Source organism: Pararge aegeria, chromosome 25, assembly GCF_905163445.1.
Source record: "Pararge aegeria chromosome 25, ilParAegt1.1, whole genome shotgun sequence".
Lineage (NCBI taxonomy): Eukaryota > Metazoa > Arthropoda > Insecta > Lepidoptera > Nymphalidae > Pararge > Pararge aegeria.
The window spans coordinates 9025292-9037101 of NC_053204.1; positions in this window are offsets into that span (position 1 = coordinate 9025292).

The window sequence follows — 11810 nt, forward strand, 5'->3', positions numbered from 1 at the left end:
TGGACTTAATACATTTCTTCAAACTTTATGTTCCAGACCATAGTAGTACTCTCTAGACAAGTTTCGCTTCGACACTGGAGCATCCTCAGGAGATGTTGACTTTACAATGAATCGATTACATAAAATATGAGCAGTACTTCTGCGGTAGTACTTCCTTGGACGAGCTCTATCACGAACATCACGTATGCAGTAGTATGAAATATCATCATCATCAAAGTTTACAATTCCAAGAATTCGTTCCCGAGAGCCTGTGACAGTAACGCGATTATCTTTGGACACGGTGGGACGGGTTGATGTTCGCATCGACCCATCACGTCTTAGAAAGGGTCAAGTTTTACAGATTTTCTCACGCATTCCTCGGATGTTTCCCCCTTGTTGTGTCACGCTTGCTTTTGTTGGAATTCAAGCTCTTTCCTTTTGACATCAAAAAGCGAAAAGCAACGCTTAGTTTTTTGTACTTGTCTCGGAAATTTCTCAACCGTTTTCGTGATTTTTTTCTCATCTACAGTGGCATGCACTACTCTTAGATTTTTCCACTTTATGCTAGCAGGAGCTTCATGCCTCCCTGGTAAACTCCCGTTAAAAATTATATTACCAGCATTGGTTATCTTCTATAACAGATCGTTATTGAAGTACTAAATATAAATACGAATTGAATTGAATTTACTGTATTTCTGTCAGTATTAACTTAGAAATTAGGGAAAAATTGTGGATGGATGGAATCGTCTCAAAATAAATGATTTTATGATAAAAACGTAAATCATTTCAAAAACAAACAAGCTTTAGCTTAGTTTACCTCCTACCGAAATATAGATAAAAAAGGTTTAGTTATGAAAGAGATGCAAACTAAGCTTCATCAAAACCTACCTCAAAAGCACCTGTTATATGTTAGAGTTTCAGTTATTATTTACAATGAAATTCTCTAAATTACAATTTAAATATATATTAATTTATTATCATAATCCTGTGTGATTTAAATATTTGCACGCCGAAATAGCAGAATATATTGAAGCTCTGTTTTATTAAGACCTATTTTGTACCCATATTCCTGCAAATAAAAACTATTCTATTCTATTCAAACGAAAAAAGCGTCTCCAAATTATGAAGTTTGCAACAAAATCCTTATTATTACTTTACTAATCCCTATCCCTACTAAGTACTAATATTATAAATGTCAATGTAAGTTTGTTTGTTACGCTTTCACGCAAAAACTACTTAACCGATCCTCATGAAACTTTGTACACATATTTTTGGAAGTGTTAGAAGTAATATAGGATACTTTTTATCTCGACATTAAGATCGGTTCCTTTGGGGGAGGGGATAAAAGTGTTTGACGTTTTACACCATAACTCCGACAACTTATAACCGATTTAAATAATAATTTTTGTTCTATAGAGTTTATAATATGTGTTTAATTTTGCCTAAACTTTGTGTAGATTTGATGAATGCGATTGGAGATAGAGGATAGAACTCCTCAGCGGACAGCAGTAAACCCCTTATTTAAGGCTTAGCTATACTGAATTTTAAAAATTTTTTAGAACTTTAACTAAATTGAATGTCACATCAAAAAACAAAATAAAACGCAGACGAAGTCGCGGGAAACAGCTAGTAAGTAACATATAAAACTCAGGTCAACAATGAAATAGACAATTTCAACAAAACACTGGTGCTGACACTTTTATGTACCTACTCGGGAATCGTGGTTACTTTAATGGCGAAGTGGCACGCTCAAGCTATATGACTATATGTAGTATCTTGGGGCCGTTCCTCAACATACCTTATTCATTGATCAAGACACACATTACGTCAGAAAAGGTACTAGTTGCTCACGGAAACATCCTTAATTGGAGTGAGACGAATCGGTTACTGGTTGAACTATAAAAACGCCAATTTTGGCACTAAACTCATTATGTTCGGCGCCGTTTTAGTAGGTGGCACATAAAAAAACAATAAGCGATTGATATTGTATGAGCTTTGATAGCTAATTGGTTTTAATTTAAACTGTGTAGTTTCCCCCTTGTTGTGTCACGCTTGCTTTTGTTGGAATTCAAACTCTTTTCTTTTGACATCAAAAAGCGAAAAGCAACGCTTAGTTTTTTGTACTTGTCTCGGAAATTTCTCAACCGTTTACGTGATTTTTTCTCATCTACAGTGGCGTGCACTACTCTTAGATTTTTCCACTTTATGCTAGCCGGAGCTTCATGCCTCCCTGGTAAACTCCCGTTAAAAATTATATTACCAGCCCTGGACATCTTCTGTAACAGATCGTTATTGAAGTACTAAATATAAATACGTTTACAAATTTTTTACTATGTAAAACTTTGAATTTACTGTATTTCTGTCAGTACTAACTTAGAAAGCAGGGCTAACACGGGCAAGAGACAAAAATTATATCCCCCGATTATATCACCTGACAAGGGTTATAATCTACGTGTCCACCTGCTAAAGCACGGGAACACGGAATAGGAGAAGTTTACCACCGTTCATTATTACACATATATTATTTGGATATTATTTCCACTTGTGCGCCAATGCTCTGAGAGTTGATAAAGCTGTGGAAGAAGGTAAATTTATATCCTTTCCCCGGGGAGATAATTGTCTCCTACCCATGCTAGCCGTGCTGGAATGCCGTGTGGTGACGGCAGATCAGAATACAATTTGTTACCACCCCTCAATATTATATACAGTCAAACCTGGATAAGCGAGAGTTCAAGGGAGACCAATCTCATTCTCGCTTATAGAGGTTTCTCACTAACCCGAGTTTCTCGCTAATGCAGGTACATGGGTAGCGTTTCTCTCTTATAGAGATACGCAGCAATAACAAGACATATTCATGCACTATGTAATTTTATTTTATTTAGAACTTATTAACATTTTAAAAAATCCGTGAATTTCGTTTGGGTTTCTGTTTTTGTATTTTGAATGTTTTTCTCTAACTCATAAATTTTGTCGAATATTGCTTGCTCGACTGTCGCTTATAGAGGTATAGATAAATAGCAGTCTCACTTACGGAGGTCCGTGAGGGAAAAACTACTCTCTCTTACAAAGGTTTCTGTTTCTCGCTAATAGAGGTTTTGGGAGCTTAAAATCACGGGTCCTGGCTATTAGTCTCACTTATAGAGTTTTCTCACTTATCCAGTTCTCACTTACCCAGGTTTGACTGTATATATATTTGTATAATTTTAAATATTATTTATTGCACCACCTACTTCTTTTCTATGTTTTTTCCTTTTACGCCATTGGTTGCCTGGAAGAAATCGCTATGTAGCGATAAGGCCACCAAATTGTACTCTCTGATATGTATTTATATCTCTGTAACTATTTTTTTTATTTGGTGTACAATAAAAGTGTATTCATTCATTCCTGTGGTTCTCATACGAGGTGACTAAGGGAATATAATGGAGACTGGGCATCAACGCCTCAAGTCGGCAAAATGCGAGAGGATTTGCATTTTTTCACATTAAAACTGATGTTTCCCGTCTACCAACTTGAATAGTAAACCATAGTTACCGCAAAAGTTTTAATGAGATAGTCCGTTGTTTTATAAAACTACTGTTTGCGCCGTGTTACTGAATTGTAACTTTATACACAGGTACGTTTACTATTTTTTCAAATTATATGACGCTATTGCAAATTGCATAAAGGACATGATTTTGTTAATGGCAGTTGAAAAAATGCAATTCCTCTCATTGTACCAACTGGAGCGGTACAGAGCCAGCTATTTTTTTTTTTGACAGCCCGCTAGGGAGTTCGATCTTTGCGGAGTTATGTGCGTTTTAAGTAAAGCGGTGAAGAAAAACATTGTGCGGAAACCTTAATTTTTTTTTTTGTTACGACAATACACACACCGCCATCTAGCCCCAAAGTAAGCGTAGCTTGTGTTATGGGTACTAAGATGACTGATGAATAATTTTACGAATAATATACATAAATACTTAGAATATACATATAAACACCCAGACACTGAAAAACATTCATGCTCATCACACAAACATTTTCCAGTTGTGGGAATCGAACCCACGGCCTAGGACTCAGAAAGCAGGGTCGCTGCTCACTGCGCCAATCGGCCGTCAAATTCTCATTCCTGAGAGTTCTCCATAATGCTCTCATGAACTATACTAATTCTCACTTGTTCTGCGTGGTGGACTTCGGCCTAACTCATCTCATTATGGGAGGTGATCCTTACACTGTAGCGGGCCGGTAACGGGTTGACATGTCAAAGTCAAAAATATCTTTATTCACTTGTGGCACTTTTGATGCGTACATAAGAATTACACGGTAGTGAGTTGATGGCGATAACCACATTCGTAAACTTAAAACTAAAGCTACGAATGTTCCAAACGCGTCCCGGTCTAAGAAGAAGCCCACAACAAACTTAGCCGGGTATTTTTTTTGTTATCACCATTTGACAATGTAATTTAAAATTATTAGAAGAGCAACCTGGTTAGAGCAATAATTTACACCTAAGCTTTTTTATAGATTACGTAGTCCTTTATACTATAATAGGACTTCTCTATAAGCTTACGATTAATAAAAACTTAGTTAGTTGTTATGATGAATCTCATCCCCATTTAAGAAGTCGTAATATTTTAAGTTAGAAAAACCGTATTGTGGTAAAGTAGCCTATTGTATACGATAATAAGGTTCATTTTAATTGACGGGTTGTTATAACTTCAAAATGCGTGTCTTCGTTAGTGATTTACTTGCGCCTGCTTACCTTACTACAATGCATAATAACATGCATAATAGATTTATGTAATTATAGATATTTTTCTTATTAATAAATAACATAGATATAAACTTTATTTATTTATTTATATATTTCTTTTATAAATATAACCTGAAATAAACTATGAAAAACTAAACTGTAACTGCCCGCTCTAGGATCACCGGTAGACTCGATAACACTTTTTGATAATTCTTTATAAAGAGCTCGTGTCTTAACTCCAAAAGGCACGAAAATTAAACTGCTATCCCGGTTTTCATATTTACGCCTCTTGGCCTGCTCGGCACAGGAGATAAATAAAAGACAAGACAATACAAAACTTTCTGGAATCTATACCATAGTATATCTAATATAGCTCGCGAATCTGTCCGTGGGAAGCATTAATTGGCGGCACTGTTGTTATTGTCTGTCTGATACCCACGCGCCTGAATCGAAGAAGTGCCCCAAATTGCTTGTTTCGCTGGGTAGGCGACCTCAGTCCGTGAAGTCTGCACTCACGTTGAAATCGCTGTTTGTTTTTCTTCGTCTTAGTTTAGTTACTACAACAACAACATATTTTAAGTTGTCTTACATGACCATACTAATTATTCTATTTGTTTTTTTTGCATTACCCACTATTTGTATTAACTACTAGTTAAGATAAGCGTATAATCACAATTATTATATTAAGCGCAAATATTAATTATACGTTAAGTTCCTGATCAAAATACAGCAGCAGTCACCTCTTCCCGCGGATAGTGAACCCTCGCTTTAGTTTTTAGCTTTAGCTAAGTTTTACTTAAAGCTTTAGTTACGTTAACGAATACGGTTATCGCCACCATCTCACTAACCCTGTAATTCTCATGTAATGTACGCATCAAAAGTGTCACCTATGGGCCCTACTTGAGTTTTGTACTTGTCTCGGAAATTTCTCAACCGTTTACGTGATTTTTTCTCATCTACAGTGGCGTGCACTACTCTTAGATTTTTCCACTTTATGCTAGCCGGAGCTTCATGCCTCCCTGGTAAACTCCCGTTAAAAATTATATTACCAGCCCTGGACATCTTCTGTAACAGATCGTTATTGAAGTACTAAATATAAATACGTTTACAAATTTTTTACTATGTAAAACTTTGAATTTACTGTATTTCTGTCAGTACTAACTTAGAAAGCAGGGCTAACACGGGCAAGAGACAAAAATTATATCCCCCGATTATATCACCTGACAAGGGTTATAATCTACGTGTCCACCTGCTAAAGCACGGGAACACGGAATAGGAGAAGTTTACCACCGTTCATTATTACACATATATTATTTGGATATTATTTCCACTTGTGCGCCAATGCTCTGAGAGTTGATAAAGCTGTGGAAGAAGGTAAATTTATATCCTTTCCCCGGGGAGATAATTGTCTCCTACCCATGCTAGCCGTGCTGGAATGCCGTGTGGTGACGGCAGATCAGAATACAATTTGTTACCACCCCTCAATATTATATACAGTCAAACCTGGATAAGCGAGAGTTCAAGGGAGACCAATCTCATTCTCGCTTATAGAGGTTTCTCACTAACCCGAGTTTCTCGCTAATGCAGGTACATGGGTAGCGTTTCTCTCTTATAGAGATACGCAGCAATAACAAGACATATTCATGCACTATGTAATTTTATTTTATTTAGAACTTATTAACATTTTAAAAAATCCGTGAATTTCGTTTGGGTTTCTGTTTTTGTATTTTGAATGTTTTTCTCTAACTCATAAATTTTGTCGAATATTGCTTGCTCGACTGTCGCTTATAGAGGTATAGATAAATAGCAGTCTCACTTACGGAGGTCCGTGAGGGAAAAACTACTCTCTCTTACAAAGGTTTCTGTTTCTCGCTAATAGAGGTTTTGGGAGCTTAAAATCACGGGTCCTGGCTATTAGTCTCACTTATAGAGTTTTCTCACTTATCCAGTTCTCACTTACCCAGGTTTGACTGTATATATATTTGTATAATTTTAAATATTATTTATTGCACCACCTACTTCTTTTCTATGTTTTTTCCTTTTACGCCATTGGTTGCCTGGAAGAAATCGCTATGTAGCGATAAGGCCACCAAATTGTACTCTCTGATATGTATTTATATCTCTGTAACTATTTTTTTTATTTGGTGTACAATAAAAGTGTATTCATTCATTCCTGTGGTTCTCATACGAGGTGACTAAGGGAATATAATGGAGACTGGGCATCAACGCCTCAAGTCGGCAAAATGCGAGAGGATTTGCATTTTTTCACATTAAAACTGATGTTTCCCGTCTACCAACTTGAATAGTAAACCATAGTTACCGCAAAAGTTTTAATGAGATAGTCCGTTGTTTTATAAAACTACTGTTTGCGCCGTGTTACTGAATTGTAACTTTATACACAGGTACGTTTACTATTTTTTCAAATTATATGACGCTATTGCAAATTGCATAAAGGACATGATTTTGTTAATGGCAGTTGAAAAAATGCAATTCCTCTCATTGTACCAACTGGAGCGGTACAGAGCCAGCTATTTTTTTTTTTGACAGCCCGCTAGGGAGTTCGATCTTTGCGGAGTTATGTGCGTTTTAAGTAAAGCGGTGAAGAAAAACATTGTGCGGAAACCTTAATTTTTTTTTTTGTTACGACAATACACACACCGCCATCTAGCCCCAAAGTAAGCGTAGCTTGTGTTATGGGTACTAAGATGACTGATGAATAATTTTACGAATAATATACATAAATACTTAGAATATACATATAAACACCCAGACACTGAAAAACATTCATGCTCATCACACAAACATTTTCCAGTTGTGGGAATCGAACCCACGGCCTAGGACTCAGAAAGCAGGGTCGCTGCTCACTGCGCCAATCGGCCGTCAAATTCTCATTCCTGAGAGTTCTCCATAATGCTCTCATGAACTATACTAATTCTCACTTGTTCAGCGTGGTGGACTACGGCCTAAACTCATATCATGGGAGGTGATCCTTACCCTGTAGCGGGCCGGTAACGGGTTGACATGTCAAAGTCAAAAATATCTTTATTCAAGTAGGTCCATAGGTGGCACTTTTGATGCGTACATAAGAATTACACGGTAGTGAAATGATGGCGATAACCACATTCGTAAACTTAAAACTAAAGCTACGAATGTTCCAAACGCGTCCCGGTCTAAGAAGAAGCCCACAACAAACTTAGCCGGGTATTTTTTTTGTTATCACCATTTGACAATGTAATTTAAAATTATTAGAAGAGCAACCTGGTTAGAGCAATAATTTACACCTAAGCTTTTTTATAGATTACGTAGTCCTTTATACTATAATAGGACTTCTCTATAAGCTTACGATTAATAAAAACTTAGTTAGTTGTTATGATGAATCTCATCCCCATTTAAGAAGTCGTAATATTTTAAGTTAGAAAAACCGTATTGTGGTAAAGTAGCCTATTGTATACGATAATAAGGTTCATTTTAATTGACGGGTTGTTATAACTTCAAAATGCGTGTCTTCGTTAGTGATTTACTTGCGCCTGCTTACCTTACTACAATGCATAATAACATGCATAATAGATTTATGTAATTATAGATATTTTTCTTATTAATAAATAACATAGATATAAACTTTATTTATTTATTTATTTATATAGTTCTTTTATAAATATAACCTGAAATAAACTATGAAAAACTAAACTGTAACTGCCCGCTCTAGGATCACCGGTAGACTCGATAACACTTTTTGATAATTCTTTATAAAGAGCTCGTGTCTTAACTCCAAAAGGCACGAAAATTAAACTGCTATCCCGGTTTTCATATTTACGCCTCTTGGCCTGCTCGGCACAGGAGATAAATAAAAGACAAGACAATACAAAACTTTCTGGAATCTATACCATAGTATATCTAATATAGCTCGCGAATCTGTCCGTGGGAAGCATTAATTGGCGGCACTGTTGTTATTGTCTGTCTGATACCCACGCGCCTGAATCGAAGAAGTGCCCCAAATTGCTTGTTTCGCTGGGTAGGCGACCTCAGTCCGTGAAGTCTGCACTCACGTTGAAATCGCTGTTTGTTTTTCTTCGTCTTAGTTTAGTTACTACAACAACAACATATTTTAAGTTGTCTTACATGACCATACTAATTATTCTATTTGTTTTTTTTGCATTACCCACTATTTGTATTAACTACTAGTTAAGATAAGCGTATAATCACAATTATTATATTAAGCGCAAATATTAATTATACGTTAAGTTCCTGATCAAAATACAGCAGCAGTCACCTCTTCCCGCGGATAGTGAACCCTCGCTTTAGTTTTTAGCTTTAGCTAAGTTTTACTTAAAGCTTTAGTTACGTTAACGAATACGGTTATCGCCACCATCTCACTAACCCTGTAATTCTCATGTAATGTACGCATCAAAAGTGTCACCTATGGGCCCTACTTGAGTAAAGATATTTTGACTTTGACGTTGATGTCATACGAGGCGACTGAGGGAATATAACAGAGAACGGGCAGCAGCGTCCTCTGTGCTACTACTACCATATGTGTTTACCAACCCGTCTGGCCAGCGTGGTTATAAGCTATTTATTGATTGTAAGTATGTATTGGATAAAAGCAGGCGTTACTGGATAAACACCAAACTGATCTTCGGCAATGATGACTTTACAATGAATAATTGTTAAGACAACAATTATTAATTAAGACTTAACAATTATTTAAAACAATTGTTTGACGTCCGATTGGCGCAGTGGGCAGCGACCCTGCTTTCTGAGTCCGTGGGGTGTCCGGGGTTCTATTCCCACAACTGGAAAATGTTTGTGTTATGAACTTGAACGTTTTGCAGTGTCTGGATGTTTATCTGTATATTATAAGTATTTGTGTATATTATTCATAAAAAATATTCATCATTCATCTTAGTACCCATACCACAAGCTACGCTCACTTTGGGGCTAGATGGCGATGTGTGTATTGTCGTAGTATATTTATTTATTTATTATTTAATTAATAATTGGTAAGACTTAACAATTTTTAATAACAATCAAGAATAGTTAATACTTAACAATTATTGATTGAAAAGTCATAATTACCGAAGATCTGTTTAGTGTGGAGTAAAAATATCGAAGTAATTATAAATTACACCACACAGATTTTTATGATTTTCGCGGAGTATAGCAAAATAAGCTTAATTTTCATAATATTATTGATTGATTGGGTTTGACGCCATGTCCTATTTGATTAATGTTTACTGGAAGCCATATTGCGAATCTGGAGTCGAATCTGAGACCTACCGCTTAAAAGCCATAGCACACTGCTCATCGCATCAAGGAGAGCTACCGTACATTAAATAACATTAAAGCTTTCATCAAACTTTCACCTCACCTAACTGTCAAAATTCCATTAGAAGCATCACACTTTTAGCTTTGAGGCTATATATAACAACATTTGACTCCCCACTTCTTCTAAGTAATATCGATTTTGCATGTCGTAGGTTAAATACAAGACGTAAACCTCCCTTTGCGTGGGCTAGATAGAAGACAAGGTATTCGGCAAATAACTTTTTATCTCGTGCTTTCGACAGCAAATATTGTGAGACGGACATTTTTCACGAAAAAAAAGCACTTTTAGGAAAATAACTATTTCTGAATAAATATTATAAGCTGTCAATTGTGGATAATGTTATCCTTTATGTATAACTAAGTTGTGGAAACTTCATTGGTTTATGTGCCACAAAAAAACGGCATTACTCTTATGTGTAATAAAAAATAGTACGGACAGCCCTCTTTGGAGATCATGTATGGAGGCTGAAACACCAAAGCACGTGATGCTGGAGTGCACGGGCGTGACAAAGCAACGCGAGATCTTACTGAGATCCCCAGCCACTTTCCCGGAAGTCCTCAGCAACCTGGGCGGTATGCTAGGCTTCTGGAATAAGCTTGGATGGCTGGAGTAGCGCACAACAAGAAACGTGTTTACGTGCGGAAATTTTGACGCACAACAAGCGACGTGTTTACGTGCGAAAACTGTCCAGATAAGAAGAAAAAAAAAGACCAAAACGCCCACCATGGCGCTAGAGAATCGATAAATAAACAAACCAGTGTCTGGGTGTTTATCAATATATTATAAGTATTTATGTATATTATTTATATAATTATTCATCAGTCATCTTAGTACCCATAACACAAGCTATGCTTACTTTGGGGCTAGAAGGCTATGTGTGTATTGTCGTAGTCTTTCTTTGCCCTAGCCTTATCCCATCATTTGGGGTCGGCTCTCCTCGTCTTTCTGCGCCAGGACTCTCTGTCTTGGGTTGTCACGTCAATTAGATTTGCGTTTTTAATATCCTTGGCCACCGTCGTCCACCACGTGGAAGCAGGGCGTCCTCTTTTTCTTTTATGTTCAGGGAGTGCCAAGGCTTTTCGCACGGCGTGATCGTCACCGCGCCGCATAACGTGCCCGTACCACCGTAGTCTGCCTTCCGTCATTTTGTCGGTTATAGGGGCGACCTTATAATGCCTCTGATGTATTCATTACGCACTTTATCGAGTCTTGTTACACCTGCTGCCCATCTCAACTTTTACTTCATATTTATTTATTTATTTTATATAAACATATACAGACTGATGCAAGAATTAATTATATATATGTCTTCCCAGATATAATTACAATTGCTTCAACGTTAGAGATGTACCGATGTTAGAACTGCGGTTAGATTTAACCGCAAACAGCTCTTCAGCCTTTGACAGTTAACTATAGAAATCGAAACTTGATTCCATCAAGTTATATCCAGACATCTTAACTACTATTATATATCTTGTGTATCCATAATCCTAACTAATATTATTAACTAGCTATTGACCGCGTTTATTACGGTTTTTGTTTTTTGGGAACCGATTTTACACGCTTTTCATTAAATATTGGATAGAAGCAGGCGTTACTTTGCAGAAATTCCGTGATATATTATGAAAATTAAGGTCAATTTGATATACTCCGCGAAAATCTGGAGAGTCTGGATGATGTCATTTATGATTTCTTCAATCCTATGTTACTAGATATCTAGTTACCATTTAAATAATAGAATTGTAATCACCTTTTTTTATGTATATATTTTCGTTG